This window comes from Spermophilus citellus (assembly GCF_964194105.1).
Source record: "Spermophilus citellus genome assembly, chromosome: X".
NCBI classification, from domain to species: domain Eukaryota; kingdom Metazoa; phylum Chordata; class Mammalia; order Rodentia; family Sciuridae; genus Spermophilus; species Spermophilus citellus.
In genome coordinates this window covers 129,791,324-129,815,550 of record NC_138190.1, presented here as the reverse complement: position 1 = coordinate 129,815,550, position 24,227 = coordinate 129,791,324, and the positions used below count along the sequence as shown (strand labels likewise).

General features: G+C 38.0%; 1 protein-coding gene across 1 annotated transcript in view; it reads left to right on the top strand.

The window, feature by feature from the left end:
* The window catches only part of GPC3 (glypican 3), a 402,701-nt gene that overhangs the window by 222,387 nt on the left and 156,087 nt on the right, over nucleotides 1-24,227 (top strand). The gene's annotated exons all lie outside the window — the stretch shown is intronic.

The following is a 24,227-nucleotide window of genomic DNA, read 5'->3' as shown; positions in this document are numbered from 1 at the left end:
TTAGGTCTGCCAGGCAGGGATTTTTAGTGGCTACTATCCATCCCAGATTGTAATCAATGTTTTGGCCTACTAAGTGAATGTGACACTGTTACATGCTTATAAGTTTAGGGTTTTAGTGTTTTAGTTTCTCCTAGGATAGTTATCAGTCCCTCAGACTAGCAAGTGAAGGCATGCAGACAACTGTTGGGGTATGTCTGTAGCTGCACCCCTGGAGGTGGTAAGTATCCATATGTCTATGGAGAGACCAGAGAACTTGTCATAAATGAAATGATAACTTTGGGAAAATGACAAGTACTCACTAAACCCCATATCAGTAGCTTTCTTACTACATAATTCTAAGTGTCAAATGGACAATGGGTTTTTCTTAAGCTAGCTTTTGTAGTCCTGGAGATTGAACCCAGGGCCTTGCACATGCTAGGCAATACCATTGAATGACATGCCAAGAATAACATTCTAGACATGACCCTTAAGCTTATTCTTAAGTACCAGGATGTCTTAATGTTATTTTAGTCCAAAGAAATTGAAGAAAAATATTAGAAACTATATGTGTATGCATAGGAGGAGGAATGAGGGAGAGAGAAAAATTATACTGAAAAGTCCAGAAAGTATTAGTAAGGAACTGTGAATAGGTCTATGTTGGCTCTTCATATACATTTACAATTTAGGATAAATATCTTGGCTCAAGTGAATATTGAGTAAGTCTTTAATAGTATTTGGGTGAAAGTATCACTGTTAAATTTATTAGCATATTATTGAATTCCACATTTTATACCTTGAAGAAACTACAGATATCTGCAGTTTGCAATGCATATATTTTCAGCATTGTTGTAACACCCAAATTGTTGAACAACTCCCTTCTTTTAAAAATGTGGGCTGGGGTTGTGGCTAAGTGGTAGGGACTTGCCTCTCCTGCCTGGGGCACTGGGTTGGATCCTCAGCACCACATAAATAAATAGATAGATAAAATAAAGATATTGTGTCCATCTAAAAGTGGAAAAAAAATTTAAATGTAACTAATTTCTGGGTATGGTGGTACACACCCATAATCCCAGCAATTCGGGAGACTGAGGCAGAAAGATTTCAAGTTTAAGACCAGCCTAGGCAATTTAGTGAGACTCTGTCTCAAAATAAAATAAAAAGTGCTGGGGATGGAGCTCAGTGGTAGACCTCTCCTGGGTTCAATCCCCAGTACCACCAAAAAGTGACTGTTTTTATTCTGAAAATAATTTTGAGTGTACTTCCATATACCTATGTGTAGACTACATGCATAGCCATTGCATATTTCACATAAAATTCATTCATTTATTAAGTGAGTTGGATGTTTAACATGTTGGATGTTTAACCCTTGCACAGAAAGTTTCTCAGAACTTTTACAAATTTGCTTGCTTTTTTTTACCCCTCCCCCAAAGCAATTGCTCACATATCCTTGAAAGGATGTTTGCACTTTGTTTTGCCACCTGTATTCATGTACTTGCTTTATCAATTCATCTCGGCAGGTCTCTGTGTCAGTGCTTCCTCTCTAGGATTTCATGACCTTGTCTTGTTATAATACTTCCTTGAATGTTGTGCAAAATTGCAACTTTTTCAACCATTACTATTTCTCCCTTTCTGTACTCATTGTAGTAGCCATTTTAGCACTATTTGAAAAATGATTCATTTCAGGAAACTTTTATTGAGCATGTAATTGTGGAAGCAGTATGATAGACATTGGGGATCATAGGGAGTATCTGGAAAGATGACCGTGAATGACCTTGTTGTTGCATTCAGGAGTCATTTGGGTAGTAGGTGGAAGAGCTAGGATTCAATGCTGGATCTGTCTAACTCCAAAACTCATTCTCTTAAACCATTACTCTATATTATTTTCTCAAATAGTTTCACTCTCTCCTCACTAGACTCTTCATTCCCCAAACACAAGCTAAATGGTTTTTTATTATATTATTTAATATCCTGTATTATTCTCTACTGTTTTTCCAGCTGCACAATCAGTTTTTTAGTTCATACTCTTTCCTTGGAGACTTTTCCTGTAGAATTTCCCAATGAAGTACTAAAAGGCAATGAGTTTGTTTTTTTTAATCTTCCTAACACTTAAAGGCACAAATAATTTGTAAGAGAAGAAGGAGTGTTTGTGATGGGAGGTGAAGGGGGCTTTGCCTAGAATCCATGTGAATAGTGCTGGTGATTAGGAATAGGTTATCTTCCAGTTGCAATGTTGAGAATCTACCCATTAGACCAACAGGTAGTTTTTTTTTAATATTTTTTAAGATGTTGATGGGCCTTTATTTTGTTCATTTATTTATATGCAGTGCTGAGAATTGAACCCAGCGCCTCACACATGCTAGGCAAGCGCTATATCACTGAGCCACAACCCCAGCCCCCAACAGGTAGTTTTTAATGCATCTGCCTTTGACTCTGAATATTAAGGTCAGATCTAGATTTTCATTATGGGGTTTCCTTGGATAGTAAGTAATATTGCCTCTTGAGAACCTAACATACTCTAATATATAAGTACATCCATTTCCCTTGCTAGAATCTCTCAAGATATCATCAGTGAAGTCAGTATTTATTTATGTGTGGTAGGAAGCTCCGGGAAAGATTCTCTGGTTGATCCTCAATAATAATTCACTCTATCAAATTCTTATATTTTGCTGTCTCTGTGAGTGAGTGTAACTCATCAGAATGTCCAAGATTAGTGTTACTTTCCTTTCCACTTTTGAAGGCTGAGGTCATTTCTCAGGTGTCAAATTGTCAGTGTTTTTCTCCACATGCTATCACTTTGGACTCTCATTTTTTTAGTCTCAGATAGCAATACCTAGTCTGAATTCATACAAGCCATTTTAAGTACCAAGTGACTTGAAAGTGACAAAAACCAAGTCAATGGCTCACTACTGGATTAGTATCTGCAGGTCAGTACCAGAACTGCAGTAAGCAACTTTACATGAGGTCCATTTCTGGAAGACAAAGATGTTTATTGGTTGCTCTCCTTTTTTTTTTTTCCTATTGGCAACAAAAATAGCTTTGGTGGTTTCTGTCGGAAAGGGGTTTTTAAACACAGATGAACTATTTATTGAAAGAGTATAAAATAAAAATTGGCACCACCTTTTAGGCACTGAATGTTAATTTCAGGGCAAGTTTCAAAATTAATCACACAAGAAAAGCTTTTTTAATGTTTAATATAATCTTGCAATTTTATACAAATATATGTATATGTACATATGTATATATATTATGTGACATATTAGGAAATTGGTTGAACTCTTCACAAATATAGAATTGCTTACTTTTGTCTTGGCAAGAAGTGGCAACATGTATTTTAGTAAGCTTCTTGTCACTGTGACCAAAATATTCAATAAGAACAACCTAGATGAGGAAATCATTTATTTTCGCTTACATTTTCAGAGGTTTAGTCCATAGTCAGCCTACTCCATTGCTGTATGCCCAAGGTGAAATAGAATGTTATTACCGCTGTTTACTGGTGACAAGTTCTTGCTTCCCCTAATGCTGAAGTATAACACCAGAGAAGCACGCTGAGGCAAGTGTAAAGTGGAAGCTTTATTAAAGCATAGCAGAAAAGACTTCCTCCCTGACAAAGAAGGAGGAATCCGTGGAAGGGGGAAGTTTTTCCTTTTTTAATATCTAAGGTCTTCTTTTAGTCCTCCCACATTCCTGTTCTTTGTTTCCCTCTATCCTGCAGTGATGGGGGATGCAGGTAGGAAGGCCAAAAGGTGGGAGATTGGTGGACTGATGGGGCAGAGAGGAGTAATCTGGGCAGGAAGGGCCTGGAGTGGTTTGATTAGCACCGCCCCACATTTGCTGGGAGCTACTTCCTTAACAGTTCTTTGGGATAGATTCTGGGCCTTGGGGTCATTAACATTTCAGTTTCCCCAGGTGTTGTTCTGGTTTCCTGGGCTCAGATCAGACTCCATCTTCCTTATCGTACTCCATATTAGACCTGATTTACCTAACTACACTAACTACCTATCTTTAAATCTGGCTTCAACATCATGGCAGAAAAGCATAGTGGAGGAGTACTGTTCACTTCATGGTGTCCAGGAAGCAGAGAAAGAGAGAGAAGGGGAGGGGTCACAGGAAATATGAAACCTTTCAGGATAAGCCCCCAGTGACCCACCTACTCCAGCCATCTCCCACCTACCTACCTAAAGTTACCACCTAGTCCATTGAACTAGGATGCATTGATTAGGTTACAGCTCTTGCAATGTAGTTATTTCACCTCCAAACATTCTTGCATTAACACAGAAGCTTTTTTGCAGGGGGCACTTCATATCCAAACCATAACAGCATGATTTCTACTTGTTTATGTCTTCTCTTTATTTCTACTTTGTTATGTGTTATTTCTTTCTCTTTTTCATGGTCTTTGGACTGGTGTGGTCCTCCAAGAACTCTGAGAGATCTCGGATTTTAGTCCCAGTTGCCACCTAACAGAGGCCATGATTTCATGAGGGCTAGTTAAAGTCTTGAGACTCCGCAGATGGTGATCTGTTTATTTCTCACAGCAATGGAAGTAGCAGAGTATAAGCATTTGTGTCAGATCTCCAAGCCCCAATTCCCACAGGGTAAGTCAAAAAGGGCTGGATGACTCCTGTGCACACAGTGAGTTGCATTATAGTGGGTGGTAAATCCATGTACTCTTTTCTCTGAAAAGAGACACTGTCTTCCAAGGATGTTCACTATACAAAGACATTTGAAAAATAGTCTGGAACAAAGGGAAGTCACTGCCTCTGTAAGGCATGCAAAAACACAAGATATCCATGGAGAATTGTCTTCCAACTCACAGCCTCCCAGTGTTAGATGGCTGCAAGAGCCTCCCACATTCTAAAGGCTTTTGGAGGACCAGGCAAGATCCTCCAAAAGTTAGGTACTCTGGAAGTTAGAAGATAATTAGCTCAACTCCAACTGGTTGGCTAAAAGCAGTGCTATGTGCCACCTGTTGGCACATAGCAGAAGACACATCCAAAGACTGAGAACAGTGGCAATTTTGTTACCTGTTCAGAGAATACAAAGAAGGTATCAAAGGGTACCTGACTGTTGCCTCTCCTTAGGTTTAGTAAACCCAGTTGGATGGCTTCTGGCTACTACTCTATTGTTCTCTCTGTCTCTCTGTCTCTGTCTTTTCCTTCCTGCTTTTTCAGGCTGTGGAGTTGGGAGTTTTATATTGCTAAGTGACTTGACTGAAGGAAGCTTTCTCTTTTACTGCACTCAAAGGTGATACAAAAATGATGACCACAGGGTAATAAACAGATTCTTATCCGTGTCTGCTGGGAATGACAGGGAGGACTGATTTGTTCTCCGAGTATATTCGGAAAGGTTAGAAAGTCAGGGTTATTTGCCCAAGAGGGCAGAAGTCCAGGAAGACCTCCCCATGACCTGATATTCTGAGAACCTGTGTGCTCCCAGGACAGCAATGAGGGAGTCCGCAATCCCTTTTTTGAAAATGTTAGATGGCCAGGCAATCACAATATGGTGAAAGCAGCCTTGTACTTTGTGAGGGTGGAAAAGCCCCTGGATACTCACTTTCATCATTACAAAAACTGAAATGCTTCAAAAATCATGATGTCATGTGTACAGTGTGATACACAATTCTTCTGTGATTCCCTTTTTTCCACTTGGAGTAAAGTTACTTGGCATATGTAGTGCTACTCATTTACTCACAATAGTGCCACAGGTAACCCTGGCTCACTAGCCTCTTAGGCCTATACATTTTGCTATCTTATGCAGGTCACTGGCAGAAAATGCTTTCTAACTTGGACCACTTCTTAAAAGGATCGTTCTCCTGCTCCTACCTTAAAGATTGAAAACATATTTTGAATATCACAGATCCTTTTTTTGTGAAGAAGCTGCACTGTAGTAAAACAATTCCATCAAGGGAAGAGGCAATTTTAATATTCGCCGTAATAAAGAGTTTTCAAAAAGGCCAACATGAGCAAATTCTGGGAAAATGTCTTCCAGTGTGTTACAGCATTTATAAGATAAAATACAAACTTCATCATTAGCGGTAGCCATGATTTGCTAAGTGCCAAGTTTGGGGCACTATACTAGGACTTCCTGTTTACCGTTCCATTCCTTGTTGGGGGGGAATATTAATGGGGCAAAACAAATAACCTTTGTTTTGGTGAAAACACAGATTTCTTAATATCCTTTAAAAATGCCCCTTTAGGAAGGGCATAATCCAGCCAGGCTGCTTTTTTACTTCATAGGGACTGCAGTGTAGGGGGAGGGTTAATGCTGCTGCCTTCTTATTACCCAATTCAAATCCTTTCTGAAGAATATTTAGAAAGTGAATTAATTTTCCCTTTTTCATTCCACTCAGAATGCCTAAAACAGATAAAGTAGGAAACAGAGTCATTATATTTGGGTGCTGTCTATTATCATTTACTGACTGAGAGTCTATCTAAGCCTTTCTGCTTTTTGCAGATAATTAATTTTGTTCCTAAATGTAGGAAAGAGTGATTGTAATCAGTATGTTTGTACTTTCAGCCACAAATAGAGCCCATCAAAGATGTGCAGTACAAATAAACCTCATAAAATATGCAGCCCAAGCACCGCTTGAAGTTAATGTGCTAATTTTTTTCAAAGAAAAAATATTATATATGCATATACATATGATTTTTAAAAGTCATTCTTGGTATTCTTACATAGTTAATAGATGGATCTCTCTTTTTTAACTCAGTCTCATGCTGTGAATTATTTTTATCATTAAATCTAGTATAGCACAGCTGAAGGGGACTTTGATTTGGCCCAGAAATCAACTTGTCAGCATATAGTTATTTCTCAGTTCTGGATGTGGGTTTCCTCATATGTTTGCAGAAAATTATAAATGATCAGATCTAAGTGAGAGGTTCAGTTTCACAAGATTAAAAATAAAAGCATAGCATTTGTGAAGGAATTCCTCTGAAATCTTGGAAAGCATTTTCCCTTCAGTCTAGCTGCCAGTCCCACACCTGTGGCCAACTCCTATTCTAAGCCCATCCCTTCTTCCTCTCCTTCAGAATGGTGTCTTGCTCCATATTGCATTCAGGCCCTATACTCCATTTAGAGTGATGATGTTGGATCATGGTTTAGGCATCACAGGAACCCTATTTCTGCTTCTCCTGGTTTTCTAATGCATTCACTGTTTTGAGAAACAAACTCACTTCACTCTGCAAAATATTACTAGAAAACTCTTTAAAAGGGAAGATAGTTGGATCTCAGTCACTGTGACAGTTGTAGGGAGAAATAGTGAAGTATATGTTGAACCTTATGAAATCACCTGCTCTGCATCATAATCAGAATTTTGATACAGGATCTCTGTCTTCTGCTATAGGTTAGTGGCCTTGGAAAAGCAACTTCCCTGTGTCAGTTTCTTATTCTTTACAGTGAGGAAGATGGTGATGATGGTGACAGTTATTGTTAAGCACTTGCTGTGCTCCTTACACAGTTCTAAGCTCTTTACATGGATCAACCCATTTAGTGTTTACAATAATCCTAAGGAGAAGAGAATTACCATTACCATTATTCTGGTTAAAGAACTGAGGCACAGACGTGGAAGTTGGTGCCAGTTACAACACTGCTGCTTCAGCTGCTTTCTACAGCAGGAATTCCTGAAGTATATCTCTTGCCCAGTCTTAGAATATATGGGCAGAGGGCTGAGGTTGTGGTTCAGTGGTAAAGTGCTTGCCTCACACATGTGCGGCACTGGGTTCGATTCTCAGCACCACATAAAAATGAATAAACAAAATAAAGATATTGTGTCCATGTGTAACTAAAACATATTTTTTAAAAAAGAATATATGGGCAGGGCCTGGCCTTGGATGCAGGTTCTTAGTTGGTGGGAAGGAGGCAGGATGGGAAGCCAGAAATTGCTCAGGGCCTTTCATTCTTGCCAATTCTCTCAGTTATTATTCATCCTGTTTTCTACTTGTGGCCTTGAGAATTGCATGGAAAATTCCAATGGGCTTAACTTTTCTTCTTCATACTTGTATTAATTAATCCTAATTAGATTTTTCTAAATCTGCTTGGAGCTAAGATCTCCCCCAGGATCAGTGCCTATTTAATTTACCTTCTTTTTATTTTTAAAAATTCATTCTTGATGAGCTTAGTCTTATAAGATGCTTTAAAAGATATATAGCACTTACATTTTCTCCCTTTCAGATCAGAAATCCAAAAACAGTGAAATCCCAAGCTCTCTGGATTTCTTATTCTACATTAAGCCATGTAATTATCTTTTCCCAAACATGGAAGGAGTTCCCTATTAACTGAGTTTCTGATTTACTCAACTGCTCATTCCCTTTAACAAATTCTTAATGCAAAATGAATAGGTTTCTTTTTTTAAGACTCAATGGGTTTTAATTTTTTAGAAATTGGACATATTTGAATTTGTGCAAAAATGAATGGGTTTCTTGACTATAGCAACCTCATAGCAGATTTTTTAAAATTGTGAATATTTTAAATCATCTTTGAGCAGTCTCTTCACAACTTTCCAAACATAACATCTTTCAGACAAAAAAGCATGATTCTAAATTAGTGTCCTTACTCTGATTAAAAATAAAGCAATGATTGTGAAAAATTGGTATAATCAAACTTGACAGAAGCTATAGAATCCATGGTAGATTTCCTACCAGTATGAAAAGGATGTTAACAATCCCCAGATCACAGAGGGTGAAAGAATACACACTGGTGGAAACATTTCCCTCACACATCTGTGCATATAAAGTTTTAAAGTCTATTTCCTTCCCCACTGTTTATCCTGAATCTGTAATACATTGATTTAAAACAATTAATGCATGACTCAAACTGTTCTGCTCTAAAAGGCCTCATTCAGAATTGTCTCAGCTCTGGTTATCATTGACCAAAGACCATATGACATGCCAGGAATAATAAATTACAATAAACATTCATTTTTTAGTATTTTTAGTTATACATGGACACAATATCTTTACTTTGTTTTATTTATTTTTATGTGGTGCTGCAGAACGAACCCAGTGCCTCACATGTGTGAGGCAAGCACTCTACCACTGAGCCACAACCCCAACCCAACATTCATTTTCAATAGTGTCACAAAGAGAGTTTTCAGGTCAAAATTTTCAGCACAGCAATGGGTCAGCTTGGCATTGAAAGGAATGAAGTAAGAAAAGGTTGTGTGATGTAGGAAAAAGAACATGAGCTTTGTGAATTTAAGAGTATGACTCTCTACTCAGTCATTTCTTATCTCAGTGGTCCTGAGAATGTTATATAATCTTCATGAGCCTTCATTGCTTCAACTATCCAATGGGGATGAAAATGCCAGCCTCATAGATTTACTACAAATAAATTAACACTGCCTAGCCCTTAATAGCTCAGATCTCCCCCAGGATCTTATGACATGATCCATTTCATCCTCTGCAAAGCAAAGTAGCTTTTTCTCCCTTAGGTGTTCCCTCATGTAGGGGTGTTTACCTTTGGTATCTTTCCATTTGAAACACCATAGGTATTTACCAATCTCCTATGACAAGTGCCGTATGTTAAGAGCTCACAGCACAAATATGGTGATGGCACATGCCTATGATCCCAGCAGCTTGGGAATCTAAGCCTAAGAAGATTGCAAGTTCAAAGCCAGACTCAGCAATGTAGACAGGCCCTCAGCAATTTAGAGAGAACTTGTCTCAAAATAAAAGATGAAAAGGGCTGGGGATGTGGCTCAGTAGTTGAGCACCTCTAGGTTCAATTCCTAGTACTTAAACATTTTTTTTTTCACAAAGTTAAACTAGTTGGGTTGTAGCAGAATTTCTGGATTCTTTTCCTAACATTAGGATGACTCAACATCTGAGGCTGCTTGGCCACATTCTCCATACTTATCCAAAAGACTTGAAGTTCCTATTAGTCTTTGCATTCAGAACTTCATGTGTCTTTGAAGAAGCTTATTCAGTCTGTATGGCTGTAGGCCTCTTCCTCCATTTCCTACCCCTTGCAATGAATAACCAGGAAGATCAATCATGTTTCCCCAGATGTTCAAGTAGATTGATTCCAAGCCAGGCAGACTAAGTTGAACACACACGTTTTCCAGCTGCTCACAGTGGTCTTCACAGAAGACTTCATGAATAAAGGGCAGTGTGATATATCTGGATTCCCGATGGGGATTTTTTTTTAGCATTCATCTTCTTTTGTTCTGGTTTAGTGCTGAAATCCTTGGGAGTAGAGGGAGGACTCAAGCTGTGTTTACGGCTCCTTTGTTTTGGAGTTTGAACTGTGCAGTATAATCCTAAATTGCTTTTGCTGGGTACCACTGTTAAATGATGATTAAATTTAAGTCGATATGAAAATGAATAGATGTCTATTACATATCTTTGGGATAATTTAATGATATCCCCTTGTTTTAGATATTAACCTTTTATTAGATCTCTAAATGTTCTTGTTGGTTCTTATTTAGCCTTATTTAGTCTTTTCCCCTTTCTAATGAATGGCAACTACCTTTCTGATTCTTAGAATTTAGGTTACCACTCTATTCTTTGATGGAAAGAAAGGGAGAGAGCAAGGGGAGAAGTAGCTACCGGTGTTTTAGGAGAGTGTGAGGAAGATGGGAAATTAGTCTGACCATTTTGAAAATGACTTTTTCCAGGTGCATGTCCTCTGTGGTATTTATTTAACAGGATCATTGCCCCACTCATGCTAGCATAATAGAAATGTCTCAAACTAAATTTTTGAAAATAGAGAAAACCCCATTAGGTCTCAACCATAGTTTAATTAACTATATTCTTAAATCAAACGTTTTAGTATGTGAAACTACAAGTCTCTTCTCCTCATCCCATAGTATACAATGTATTACATAGAGTGGGGATTTAATTTTTCCTCTTAAATGGAGCCAAAGAGTTCATCCTTAGGACAGTGAGGATATTTAATTTTTTCTCTTTGATTTTTCCTCTCAAATCAAGTAAAAGAGTTCATCGTTGGGATAATGAGGAGCCATCAATGATCCTCCCCCCACAACATGAATCCCCCCAACAAAATCAGAAGAGTAAGAATAAGTGCACCTTTTATTTTTGACCTTCTATTGTTACTGTTTTATAATAAACTTCACTTTTCAGAGCACTTTTAAGGTCACAGCAAAATTGACCAGAAATTACTGAGTTCCCATATGCCCTCTGCCCCACGCTCGCACAATGCTCCTCATTATTAACGTCTCATACTAAGGTGGTACATTTGTTAAAGATGATGAACCTACCTTGACTCATTGTTATCACCCCAAGTCCATAGATTATATTAGGCTTCATCTTGGTGTGGTACAATCTTTGGATTTTGTCAAATGTATAATGACATGTATCCATTATCACTGTGTCATACAGTACCATTTCACTGCTCTAAAGTCCTTTGTGTTCTAAATCTTCATCTTTCAGCTTCCACTAACCCGTGGCAACCATTAATCTTTTTATTTTCTCCAAATTTTTACCTTTTCCAGAATTTCATATGGTTAGAATGATCTGGTATGTAAACTTTCCAGTTTGGCTTTTTCACTTAGTAATATGCCTTTAAGGTTCCTCTAGGTCTTTTCATAGTTTGATAGCTCATTTCCTTTTAGTGTTTAATAATATTCCATTGTCTAGAGCAACTTTTAGTATTAAATCAATTTAATTTCAAATCCAAAGATTTGTTCCCATTGGGTTAGTAGCAAGTTATACCTCATTATTTCTTTTTTAAAATAGCTTTGTTAAGATCTAATTCTAATAGAATGCAATTCACTAATCAATCATTTACAGTGGTTTTTAGTGTATTCATGGAGTTGTGCAATCATCACCACAATCAATATTAGAATATTTTTAACATTCCAAAAGAAACTCTGAACCAGTTAGCTGTCACTTCCCATTTACCTTTCTTTTTATTATTTATTTATATGTGGTGCTGAGGATTGAACCCAGGGCCTCACACGTGCTAGGCAAGTGCTCTACCACTGAGCCACAGCCCCAGTCCCCCATTCACCTCTCTTTCCCACCCCTGGCAGTCAGTCATTAATCTACTTTTTGACTATATCAATTTGTTTATTCTGGACATTTAATATAAATGAAATCATACAATATATGGCCTCCTACATCTGGCTTCTTTCACTTAGCACAAAGTTTTCAAGGTTCATTCATGTTGCATCATCTATCACTACTTCATTTCTTTTTAAGGCCGAATTTATCTATCTATATAATTTATAAATTATATATAAACATACATATAATATATATATATATATATATATATATATATATATATATATAGTTTAGTCATTATATATTGGACATCTTTTGCTTTTTTTCCTGCTTCTTAGTTGTATAGTGTTGCTATAAACATTTTTGCACAAATCTTTCTGTGGACATACATATAAACATTTTCAGGCTGGGGATGTGACTCAGTAGTAGAGCACTTGCCTAGCATGCATGAAGCCCTGGGTTCAATCCCCAGCACTGAAAAAGAATATATATATATATATATATTTTTTGTATCTTGAGAATATACCTAGGAGTAGAACTGTAGGTCATATGATAACTCTGTATTTATTTTTGAGGAACTGTCTAACTTTTCTAAACCAGCTGAATCATTTTCTTTTCCTACCAAAAAGGGCTTCAGTTTTTCTATGTCATCACTGCCAATTGTTATTATGTCTTTTTGATTACAGCTATCTAGTGGATTTAAGTGGCATTTCATTATGTTTTTAATTTGCATTTTCCCAATGACTAAAATGTTGAGTAATTTTTGTATGCTTATTAGTCAGATCTCAGATCTTCTTTGGCTAATAAGCCAGTCTCAATTTTTAAACTGGGCTATTTGACATTTCATTGTTAAATTATAAGAATTATTTATATGTTCTGACATATTCTAGGTCTAGTAAGACCCTTATCAGAAGCATTATTTGCAAATATTTTCTCCCACTTCTGAGACATCTTTTTACTTTCCTGATAATGTCCTTTAACATATATGAGTTTATAATTTTTATGAAACCCAATTTATGTTTGTCTTTGTCATATCTAAGACACCATTGCCTAATTCAAATTTAAAGATTAACACCTGTGATTTCTTCTGTGTCTTATAGATTTATCTCCTACAAATAGGTCTGTTACCCATTTTGAGTTAATTTTTGTATAGGGTGTGAGGTAGGGATACAACTTAACTTTTTTTAAAAAATCTTTAATTGTAGATGGACATAATACCTTTATTTTATTTTATTTATTTTTATGTGGTGCTGAGGATCCAACCCAGGGCCTCACATGTGCTAGGTGAGCGCTCTGCCACTGAGCCACAACCCTAGCCCCCAGCTTAATTCTTTTGCATGTGAATATCCTGCTGTCCGTCTCCATTTGTTGAAAAGACTATTCTTTTCCCCATCAAATGCTGTTGGCATCCTTGCCAAAGTCAACCGATTATAAATGTAATGTGTATTTCTGTACTATGAATTTGAAGTGTGAATTCTTTAGAAAAAGTGTGTTTGTCCTTTTTTACCTATGGAGTGTATTTTGACATATTATACATATATGGAGTGTAACTTCCCATTCTTGTGGTTGTACATGATACAGAGATTCACTGTGATGTATTCTTATATGAACATAGGAAAATTATGTCCCATACATTCTACGGTCTTTCCTATTCCCATCCCCCTCCTTTTCTTTCATTCCTTTGTCTAATCCAATGAACTTCTATTCTTCCCCCACCCACACTTCATTGTGTGTTAGCACACATATCAGAGACAAAATATCTGGGGTGTGTCACCTCCAAAAGACTGAATTAAAGGACCGGGCAGGGGAAAGCTGCACAAAGCCTGGAGGAATATGAGCTATTTCAAATGCCACCTTCAGTGATGCAGGCCCTCTGGAGAACTCTTTCTCCAGGATGGTGTTTTCTTTTCTTCTTTGGCTATAGATCAGGAGGTGGTAAAATGAGTGGAGCAACCGGTGCATCTGTCTTGATCTCTTGATCTCTCCCTTTATCATTTTGATTAGTCTAACCTTATTTATTTATTGTTTTTGTAGTTCTGAGCCACTGAGCCACATCCCCAACCCTTTAAAAAATTCATTTAGAGACAGGGTCTTGCTGAGTTGCTTAGGGACTCACTAAATTGGTGAGGTTGACTTTGAACTTGTGATCCTCCTGTCTCAGCCTCTTGAGTCATTGGGATTACAGGCATGCACCACCACACCTGGCTCCCTTACCGTTCCTTTCTAAAGAAGAGTTATCACTTGTTTTTGCATTCAATTCTTAAATTTTCTTCATCACTCAATTCAGTGCCTACCCTATTTGGGACAATCCAAATCCAGACCTCTTTTTGTTTGGTTATTCATGCTCTTGGCTCCCTCATCCATTCCCCTCACTTTGGTTTACCCCTGGTACTCTCTGGCTTTGACAATACATGGCTTAGGATTCAACTTTCCTTTCTGTTAATTTCATGAGCCTGCTGTTCAGAATTGGTGTAGAGGCTGATTTCTTCTTACCCAAATTCTGTGACTAGGTTCCTGGCCTCATGTTTCATAGATCCTTATCTGGTTCTATGAACCTAGCAGCCTGATTCTGTAGGCCATTGGACTTCTCTGAATCTAAATCACCTGTCTGTTTCTCCTTTCCTTCCTTCACACACCTAATACAACATCTAGACTTCCAGTTTAGGGTAATAGCCAGAAACTCTACCCATGCCCACCCCAGCCAACTATCCTGGGCCCCATCCTTGGATTTGGAAGCAACAGCACAAGACGAAAAATGATACACTCATTGAATTTAACTTCCAAGATAATGTGCAATTTTTAAGAAGCAGCAAGTGGAAACATCTGTTTGTGAAGTGTTTTGTTTTAATTTTGCAGTGCTGGGACTCAATTCAGGGCCTTGCACATACTAGGCAAGTGCTCTACCACGCAGCTACATTGCCCAGCCTTATTTAGGAAGCTTTACTCTTCAGAACAAAACAGATTTGGGATTAAAAAAGAGGAAACAAATCTATCAACCCTGAATCTAGGAAGGCATGACATAGACAAGGCAGACATTCCTTGTTCTATCTTTTCAAACCAGGATAGGAAGATTTAGTTGGTCAAATGTGGAGAACAAGCCAGTAAAGTAGAAAAGTGAGTATTAGAAAAAGCAAAGTAAGCAAATGAGATATGGCTGCCTTTTGTAAACACAGGAAAAACAAATGCTAAGTGGGTACTTTTGTAGCATCTGTGAGTTCTGGGATCAAAGGGAAAATTTGTAAATACTTCAAGATGTTTGCTTTGTACTGCTTGGTTAATTGGCCAAATGAAAAATCAGCTTATAGGGGAAAGTGAAATAGGTGTAGAAATATAGACAAATTATCCTGCTTGGCACATGCACATGTGTCCATAAAAGAAGATGCTGACCACAGAAGTTTCAACATTTTTCTTGGGATAGGCCCCATGTAAATTCAGGTTCTGCTCTGTCAGAGGTACTTCTAGGAAGTATTCTCCCAAATCACAAGCTTCGATTAATGATGTGTTCTTTAAAAATCATGGGGAAATACTAACCATGGGTTTGTACTGACCTTGGGTTATGGAAACTTCCTCTCTATAAGATCTAGTCTTGTTTTTTCATTTTGAAGATGAGAAAACTGAGGCATATGATTTGAGACAAAGGGTTTACCAAAGATGAGCCAGTTAGTGTCAACACAGGGCTGAAACCTCTGGTTTCTGACAATCAGGCCAGTATTATTTCTGCTGTATCATCCATTTATTTGATAGGATATAGTGAGCATGCTTCTAAGGTTTTCCTTTAGAATTATTCTGTCTTCTTTTACCTAAAAATATTCAAACTGCATTTAAGATGCTTCTTGATTTTCTTTGCTTTTTGACTGTAGGATTTGTAGAAATCATAATAGATGCATTATTAGTATAGATTTCAACACATAGACTGTTATGAGCACTTTTATGTAAAGAAGAGAAATAAAATAGGCAGAAGATGAAATTTCTTGCAAGATATTTTTGGATCTGTGTATTTACGAGTTACCTGAGAAATTTTTTATAAGGAAGGAATCAAATATAAATATGCAGTTGAGATGAGGAGAACCCATGAAATATGGCTGGCTCACTATAGAAATAGTGAATAGAAATTGTCAGTCTCCTTTCTGTTTTAGACTCTTGCACAAGCCTAAGCAAATCAATATAAAAGTGTTGTTCAAAATGTGCTCCAGTTATAGCCAATTAAAGGTCAGCATATATAATTTACATGAAATGGATGGGCAGGAACAAAAGGTATCTGTTGAGCCAGGAGGAATGATTCTATTTTGTTTGCTTGATTGAAATTATCTTTATAATGGAAATCAGAGAACACTTTTAACCTTGTTAGAGCACCACTGTACCGTTGATTAATATATAAAGCAAGTCATAAATTTCACAGTGAGCTATTTATTTCTAGACAATCTTGTGAAAGCAGTTTGGGCTATATTACAGAAACTTTCTTCATACCTTTGTCAGGCTGACACTAATGATCCTGATTATTTCTAGGACTTTCAAAGTGTCAGTGTTAATTAAACTAATGCTTAAAATATGGGTCAAAAAGAACATTTGAATGCTATTTCTTAAATGTTTGAAATGTGTATGAAGTTTCTTTTGTTGCCTAGTTAATTTCAGAGAACTGATTTCATTTGATAAGGTTTTTCTCAGCAGCAAATAAATGTTTGGCTAAGTGTTGGGGGCCAATCTTATCAAGGTCACTGTTTCTTGTATATATTCATTGTGTATTTGTTGCATACTTTTGATATGTATTGCACTGGGTATATGATATTGAAAGAGAGAAGTAAAAAGCCAGTCCTTGTCCTCAAAAGAGTTCATAGTCTGGTGAGGGACACAGAAACAGAGGCTATGCAAAGGCATTCCCAGAGCACAGATTAAGGGTGTAGTATCAAACCTCACCTGGGAAATCCTGGAGGAATTCTTGAATGAATGCTCTTCTAAACACCGAAGGGGCTTGGGTGAAGGCTAAAGAATAATAAAAGGAAGAGGGTCTTTCTTACTGTGGTTCAGGACTTATAACCATCAGCCCAGATGCATGTCCTGGGCAGTACAAATCTCCCCAGATCCTGAGACCTTACACCAGCCCTAGCAGAGAGAACTTCATTATACTGCTTTTCCCCAAGCTCCACTCTAGCTAGCTTTAGCAACAGGAAGGCAACATGGTGGCTACCCAGGTCAGGCCCCTACACTGGACCATCTACAGCATGTATGGGAAGTTTGCAAATAGGAGCTTTCACATCTGGGAGGGACTGGACTACTTCCAGAAAATACAAACAAAAAAGTTGCAGGGGAATGGTCCTATTTCTTGTTTCCTCTTTTTTTTTTAAGCTGGTCTTGTTTCTAAAGAAACTGCTTTCTATAAAATTGTACCCTTGCTTTTAGACTGCTATTAAGGGAATGTAGAACTAATTAAGAGACCTTAACATCATTAATAATTTTTCTACTTGAATTTTATGGGCACCAGTTTTTCTTAAGAAGCCTTCATGAAGTCATTGGTAGAAACCTAATGCATAGCAGCATGTTGCTCTTGAAGACTCAGATTGTATTTAATCATAAACTGCATACAAATAGCTAATTGCTAGTTTCCTCCATAAAGTGTACTTATTGTCTCAAATTGGATTCAAAGCTTAAAAAGTCAAGCTATAGCTAATCTTTTTTAAAAGAGAATATTGCTAAGGAGATGCTAACTTGCCTGGACTTGATACTGTGAGGCCACCAGACTGGATTGGTAGACTTTAAGATAGAGGAAGAGAGCTGGGGAAACTCATTGATTTTGGGGTCTTTTCTGTGCTGGGAATTGAACCCAGAGCCTTATACTTGCTAGGCAAGTATGCTATGACTAGCCACATCCCCACCCCTGGCGATGGTTTTAAATGAACTCTTTATATCAGTGGTGATTTATACAATGACTTCTGGCTCACATTTGAGAATAATATATCCTAAAAGGTAATTATGTTTCCTATCTAAGTTCTCCTCCTCATTTGTCTTCTCCCCTTCATTCCTTCTCTCCCTTCCCTTCTCCTTCAAAAAAAAATGCACTAGCTGGGCATGGTGGGACATGCCTGTAATCCCAGCAACTGGAGAGCCTGAGGTAGGAGAATTGCAAGTTCAAGGCAAGCCTGAGCAATTAAGCAAGACCGTTTCTGAAAATAAAAGATGAAAAAGGACTGGGGATCTAGCTCAGTGGCAAAGTGCTCCTGGGTTCAATCTCCAGTTCAACAACAAAAAAAGCACTAGGAAGAATAGATTACAATTTCATTTTAAGGGAAAACCTACTACAGGATTGCTTTGTCTCCAGATGCAAATCTTTACCATATAGAGAAAGTAAAGTCAAAAGGGTCTGTATTGCCACATAGACCAGTGACATGCCAGTATGGCTATATGCATGGGGGGAGAACCAGAGGCTCACACCTTTCTCTTGACTTTAGGGTATGTTGCAGGAATTAAAAGTGGAAACTCAATAAAATTTTCAGAAACAAATAAAGAGAACCTGGAAGGTTTGTTTCCCTTGGAGTGGAGAAGTACCATATGACAGTTTCATTTTTTCCAATCAAAATACCAAGGCTTGATCTAGATTTTAGTAATAAGTATTTGCTTTGCAGAAATTTTATTGAAATGGCAAATGTCTTTCCTTGAACTATTTCTCATGTATTTTCTCTTGATCAGAAAAAGCCAGAACAACATGAAATACTCTTAAGAATTTCATGCAAGGCAATTTCCTGGATGATGTGCTATGACTATCTAACCATTTTATGAGGTAGTAGTTAGAAAACTTGGTTGCTTAGGAAGCATTGGAACATAGGCTGTGGTCTTAGTGGTATTGCCTGCAAGACCCATGGAGATCCTTTAGTCTAATATGATTCTTTTACCAACAAGGAAAATGAGAACCAGATCAGAAAGGATAGATACATATATAGAACAGGAATTCTGAGACAGCTTTGGCAAGAGAGGTTAAAAGGAAGAAAATGAAATATGTTAGAGGTAAATTTATCACTTTTTAAAGATTTAGATAAGGTTATAGGGTGGACAAGAGGATGGGCATATAGTCAGAGAGAGTGGGAACTGCTGTTTATAGAGTGTCTTTTATAGATCAAACTTCATTCTAGGTACTTTATGTACATTCTTTCATTTATAACCTGTATCATAAACACATGAAACAGAATTTAATTATGTCCCCCTTTATCAGAAGAGGAAACTGAAGATGAGTGAAATATTTTCTTTCCCTTTGAGAACAAGTAGGAGAGCCAAGACCAGATATCTTTGTTTCAGGAGCTCAAGTGAAGCCTCTTGTCTTCTGGATCATGTTGCAAATTCTGTAACCTGGGAGCAAATTCAGGAACTATATATTTGACAGCAGCAAAGAGTGGGACACATCCAGAAGTCAGAAAACTAGGTCTGGAGGGAGTTCCTGATAAGAACACATGGATGCCACAGCACAGAGGGTAATGAACAGGGCCACCCAGGGACAAAGCATCTTCCTTGGAAAAATGGGAGCCAAATAAATAGTTATGAGTATGGAGACAGGAAGAAGGAGGGAAGATATATTTGAATCAAAAGTCAGAAGGGAGAGATAGAGAGAGGAGTGTGACTGCCTACCAAGAAGGAACCCAGGAGAAGATGCTAGAATTGATCCATTGGGTAGAGGAGTGATTAGAGAAGTGAATGTGGAGGTGACAGCAAAAAGACTCCAGGGAAGGCCTAGAGCATTGTTTGCTCTCTGGACATTTGTCCAAGGCATATTTTTATGGAGTGATCCTTCAACTGAATGCTAGCTCCATGTATTTGTTGCTTCTTTGAGTGTCTTTATTATCATTAATTACTTGCTCTTTTAATGTTTATGATGACTCATTAATTTGTATTCCCTATCTTGGAGTTGATATTTGAAGCAGTGTCCTAAGGGAGCCCTACCCAGTGGCCTTTTGCAGAGGATTTGCAACCTGAATGCTAGTGTGTTCCTTTGTTATTGTGCTGCCAACTTTCAGATCAAAACAATCCATTTCTGATTCATGTATGTTATTAGCTCTGGCAGGATGGCAAGACGTGAGGCAGATACTGTTTTGTGTATTAGAGAAACCTAGATAAGCAAACAGAGAGTGAAGAGATTGCCTTTATTAGAAAAGCAATCTTTTGTGATATTTCTTAGCACCAAGCAATGAGTTTTTAATAAAACTGAGTAGATAGAGCACTCATGTGTCAGGTTTTTCTCCCCCTTTTTGGCTCCAGATATATGTGATTTCATGACGCTAGCAAGAGGCCTGCTGATTTGTCAGTTAATCAAAAGTTGCTAAAGGAAAGTCAATATAAAGGAAGCTAATCATCATCTTGTCTTTTCCCCAGGATGCTATTGGACTTCTAGTTGTCTGAGCTGCCCGTTCACTATGGCAGTGTTACTAACAGTAGTACCTGTGCCCTTGCTGCAAAGGGCGAGAATCTCATTTTGCTTCTCTTCCTCTTGATAAAAGGCTGGAGGCTGACTCCTTGGAAGAGCTGGAAGAATTATTAACACCAGCTATGTGTAGCCAAGTGTTGCTTTTCCTCCCTTTCTTCTCCAGTCATATTCACAGTAATTCATTTCTTTCTCACGCTTGCCTTTCCTCTGGACCTATGTCTTTGAGACGTGGCTCTCACTCCCTGGAAATTGACTCAAAAACGAAGTAATTTGATTTTTCTTCAAGTGGAACAATATGTTTCAGGTGTCCCTAGTCCAAATGGGATTGTGCAGCTGCCTTACAAACCCATCATAATTGGGTCTACCAACATTTTGTAATAGAAGTCACTCATTTTGTGCAAACAACTCCCACCTGGGATGAATCTGATGTTACAGTAGGGATTTTTTTTTTTCTGACAGAATCTTTCCTCTTTGCTGAAAGCACCTTTCCTCTTTGGAACAAATTTTCTTTGAATATTCTATGTTATGGAGAGACTGAATGATTTGTCCAAGGTGAGTTAGTAGCAGTGCCAAGATTATTTATATTTACAATATTCTGGGCACCATTTGAAATCAATGGAAGTCTCTGTGTCCTGACCCTCAGGTCTGCTCTTGGTCCCAACTGCCTGAGGTAGTGTGCTCTCCTAATAGATTGTAGCTTGTATGACATGATAGTGACTGTCAGGAGTCCATGTGTGGCCTCCACCTGGCTGTTTCTTTATTTTACAGTATTATTTGTCACATCAAAATTCTCAGTTTTGAAACCTATTAAAAGATGGTGGCACAAGGAGCAAAGTTCTTGTCCCAGTATTACTTAACTTTATTGTGACTGCTGAAATATCTCCAGGGACAAATGTCAGGATGATAGAAAAAGAGACATTCTCTAATTTCAAAGAGAATCTAATGTCCATCCATTGTACCTGTCCTGCTCTTAGGTTCAGAGAATTATAAAATGTCAGAATTGAAAGTGATTATTTAATGCAGTCCTCTTAATTCTACAGGCAAGAAAACAGGCCTAGAAAAAAGAAGGGAGCTTCAAGGGCATGCAGTCTGAGTAGTAGAGCTAGGACTGTAGTCTGGGATATTCTCATCCTTAATTCAAGGACACTTTTAGAGTTCAAACTTGGGACTTTTAGATACAATTCAAGCAAAATCATCATTATTCTTAATCATAAATAAAAGCAGGTCCTGTGGGTTTTTGTTTTGTTTTGTTTGGTACAGGGGATTGAACCCAGGGGTGCTTAACCAAGGAGCCACATCCCCAACCATTTTTATTTTTGTTTAGACATAGGGTCTCACTGAGTTGCTTACTGCCTTGCTGACTTGTTGAGGCTGGCTTTGAACTCATCATCCTCCTGCCTCATCCTCTGCCACTGGGATTACAGGCATTCATTACCATGCCCGGCCAAGCAGGTCCTATTTTTTAATCCCCACATCCAGCTGGACATTCGTGCAGTTCAGATATTACTTGAGACTATTCATTGTTAAGGGAAACACAAAGAAAACACTTGGCCAGTATTTCTCTTCTCATTCATTACTTATCCCATCTTCTTAAAGACCACCGTTTCTTTATTTTATTTCTTTATTTAAATTTTAATTTGTTCTTTATAGTTATACATAGCAGCAGAATCTATTTTGATATATTTATATAAGCATGGAATATATCTTATTCTAATTAGGACCCCAGTCTTGTGGATATAAATGATGGTGGAACCCATTGTGGTATATCCATACAGGTACATAGGAAAGTGATGTCCGATTCATTCCACTTTCCATTCACATCCCCTCTCCCTTTCCTTAATTCCCCTTTGTCTAATCCAATGAACTTCTATTCTTCCCCTTCCCTCTTGTTGTGGGTTAACATCCACATATCAGAAAAACAAGGTTATTAATCTTCATCTAGTTTTGTCTTTGATCATCAGTTACTCTTAAAGGGTTTCCTCAAGCAGGGACTTGAAGCAATCATCTTAGACTTTGGAATTATAGGTCCTGGTTTCAAGGCCCTCTTTTGTTCTTTACTAGTTGTGTGGCCTTAGGCTTTCACTTAACCTCTTGGCAACTTAGTTAGTAAAAATAGGTATGATATTCTCCTTCCCAAGCTGATTGCTAAACTTCTCTGTGATAATGTAATGTGTGGACAAGTACTTTGTGAGGAATAAAGGGCTATCCTCAAACAAAGTGGTAGCTGTGAGAATGTCTACCATATGTACTCACAAAGTTCCTTTGGATTGCCTTACAGTTCTTGGAGGTCTGTTGAGCAAGAGAACAGCTATTTCTCAATTATTTACATTATTGGCAGGTGAGGGGAACACAAATATAAAACAGAAAATCATCTAGATATGATTTCTGTTGGGGTTTAGAATCCATTATATTTGGGGGAGTTTCTGAAATCTGTTTGCTGAGAGTGAAATTCAATTAAGGTAGAACTGAGGCAGGACATGTGTAAGACTCCGCCCTTCTCTGGGCCTTAGATCTCTATAAAAGGGGGAATTGCCCTAAGTGATCATACGGTCTATACCATATCTGATATCCATTGTGTCTCTGAGTCTAAACACATGGAGGGACAAGCCAGCAGGACAAAGCCATTGTTAGATGATGCCTGAAGTTTTGTAGGGCAACTGGAGCTGTGCACATATAAGGGGAAAAAATCACAAGGTGCCAAAGTGTTGTTGCCTCATTAATAGAATAGGCAAAGAGAGAATTCAGTCTTGGGTGTGAGAAACCATGACAGACATTTAAGAAACTGATCAAAAGAAGAGATTGGTGAAGAGAGTGAAAATAGCATCTATAGACCACAAGGACTGGGCTGCCAGCAATGTCCAATGCTGCTGTCACTGAGGAAAATGTGCAAGATGAGTCTCTGTGCTATTTCTGTTCAGGGGTCACAACTCTTCTCAATTCACCTGATTTTTCTCTCCTTTCAATCATGTCCTTTTCAAAATTCATCTCAGAAGTGTTTCAGAGCCATTCTGATTATAACTTCTGCTAAAACCAATCAGCAAAGGTCTGTCTACAGTGCAGGGCAATCAGCAGATACCCAAGGCATTGGTCAGAGATGATGTGTTCATTTTGAGGGACTGTGGCTATCAGTTTGGCTGAAGTTATAGTCAGAGCAATCTTAGAACAATGCTGCTGCCTACCAGGGGCACTGCTTCCCATACAATTTTAGGAATGGCTCATGGTTGAATATCATAGTGTTTTATTTTGTTTTGTTTTACTATTTGCATGAGTAGAGTGTGAAAATGAGTTATGCTGTACTCTAATATGTTTTCCCTTTTTAACCCATCTGGTACTCCCTCAGCCTGTAAGAATTTTTTGACAGTGAGTAAAATAAGATCCACAACTGGCTCAATCACACATCCTATGCTATGTGGTGATATCCTGTACTCTTGAGCCTTTTCATAAATTGGGAAGGCAGGGACGTTACTGTATGGGATTAGGAATATTGTGCTAGAATGGTATGTAATGTTGCATGGTAGCCAGCCCTGGTTTTATATGCCATGTATATCTTAAGTGAGAGTCATCTTAAGTATGCACAATAAGTAGGAACAGACACACAAATAGCAATAAACTATGAAAAAGGGAGTAAAATTAAATATCAGCATCAGGTGACAAACTATAAAGGGGTTCATCAGACTGTATCTATGTATATAACAATATCATTTTTCAATGCTGGGGATTGAACCCAGGCCCCTGGGCATGCAAGCCAAGTATTCTTCTACTGCACTACATCCCAAGTCCTTGCTTCAATTTTATTTTAGGATGGGATCACACTGAGTTGCATATGGTAGCATCAAACTTATGATCCTTCTGTCTCAGCCTCCTGGGTAGCTAGGATTACAAGC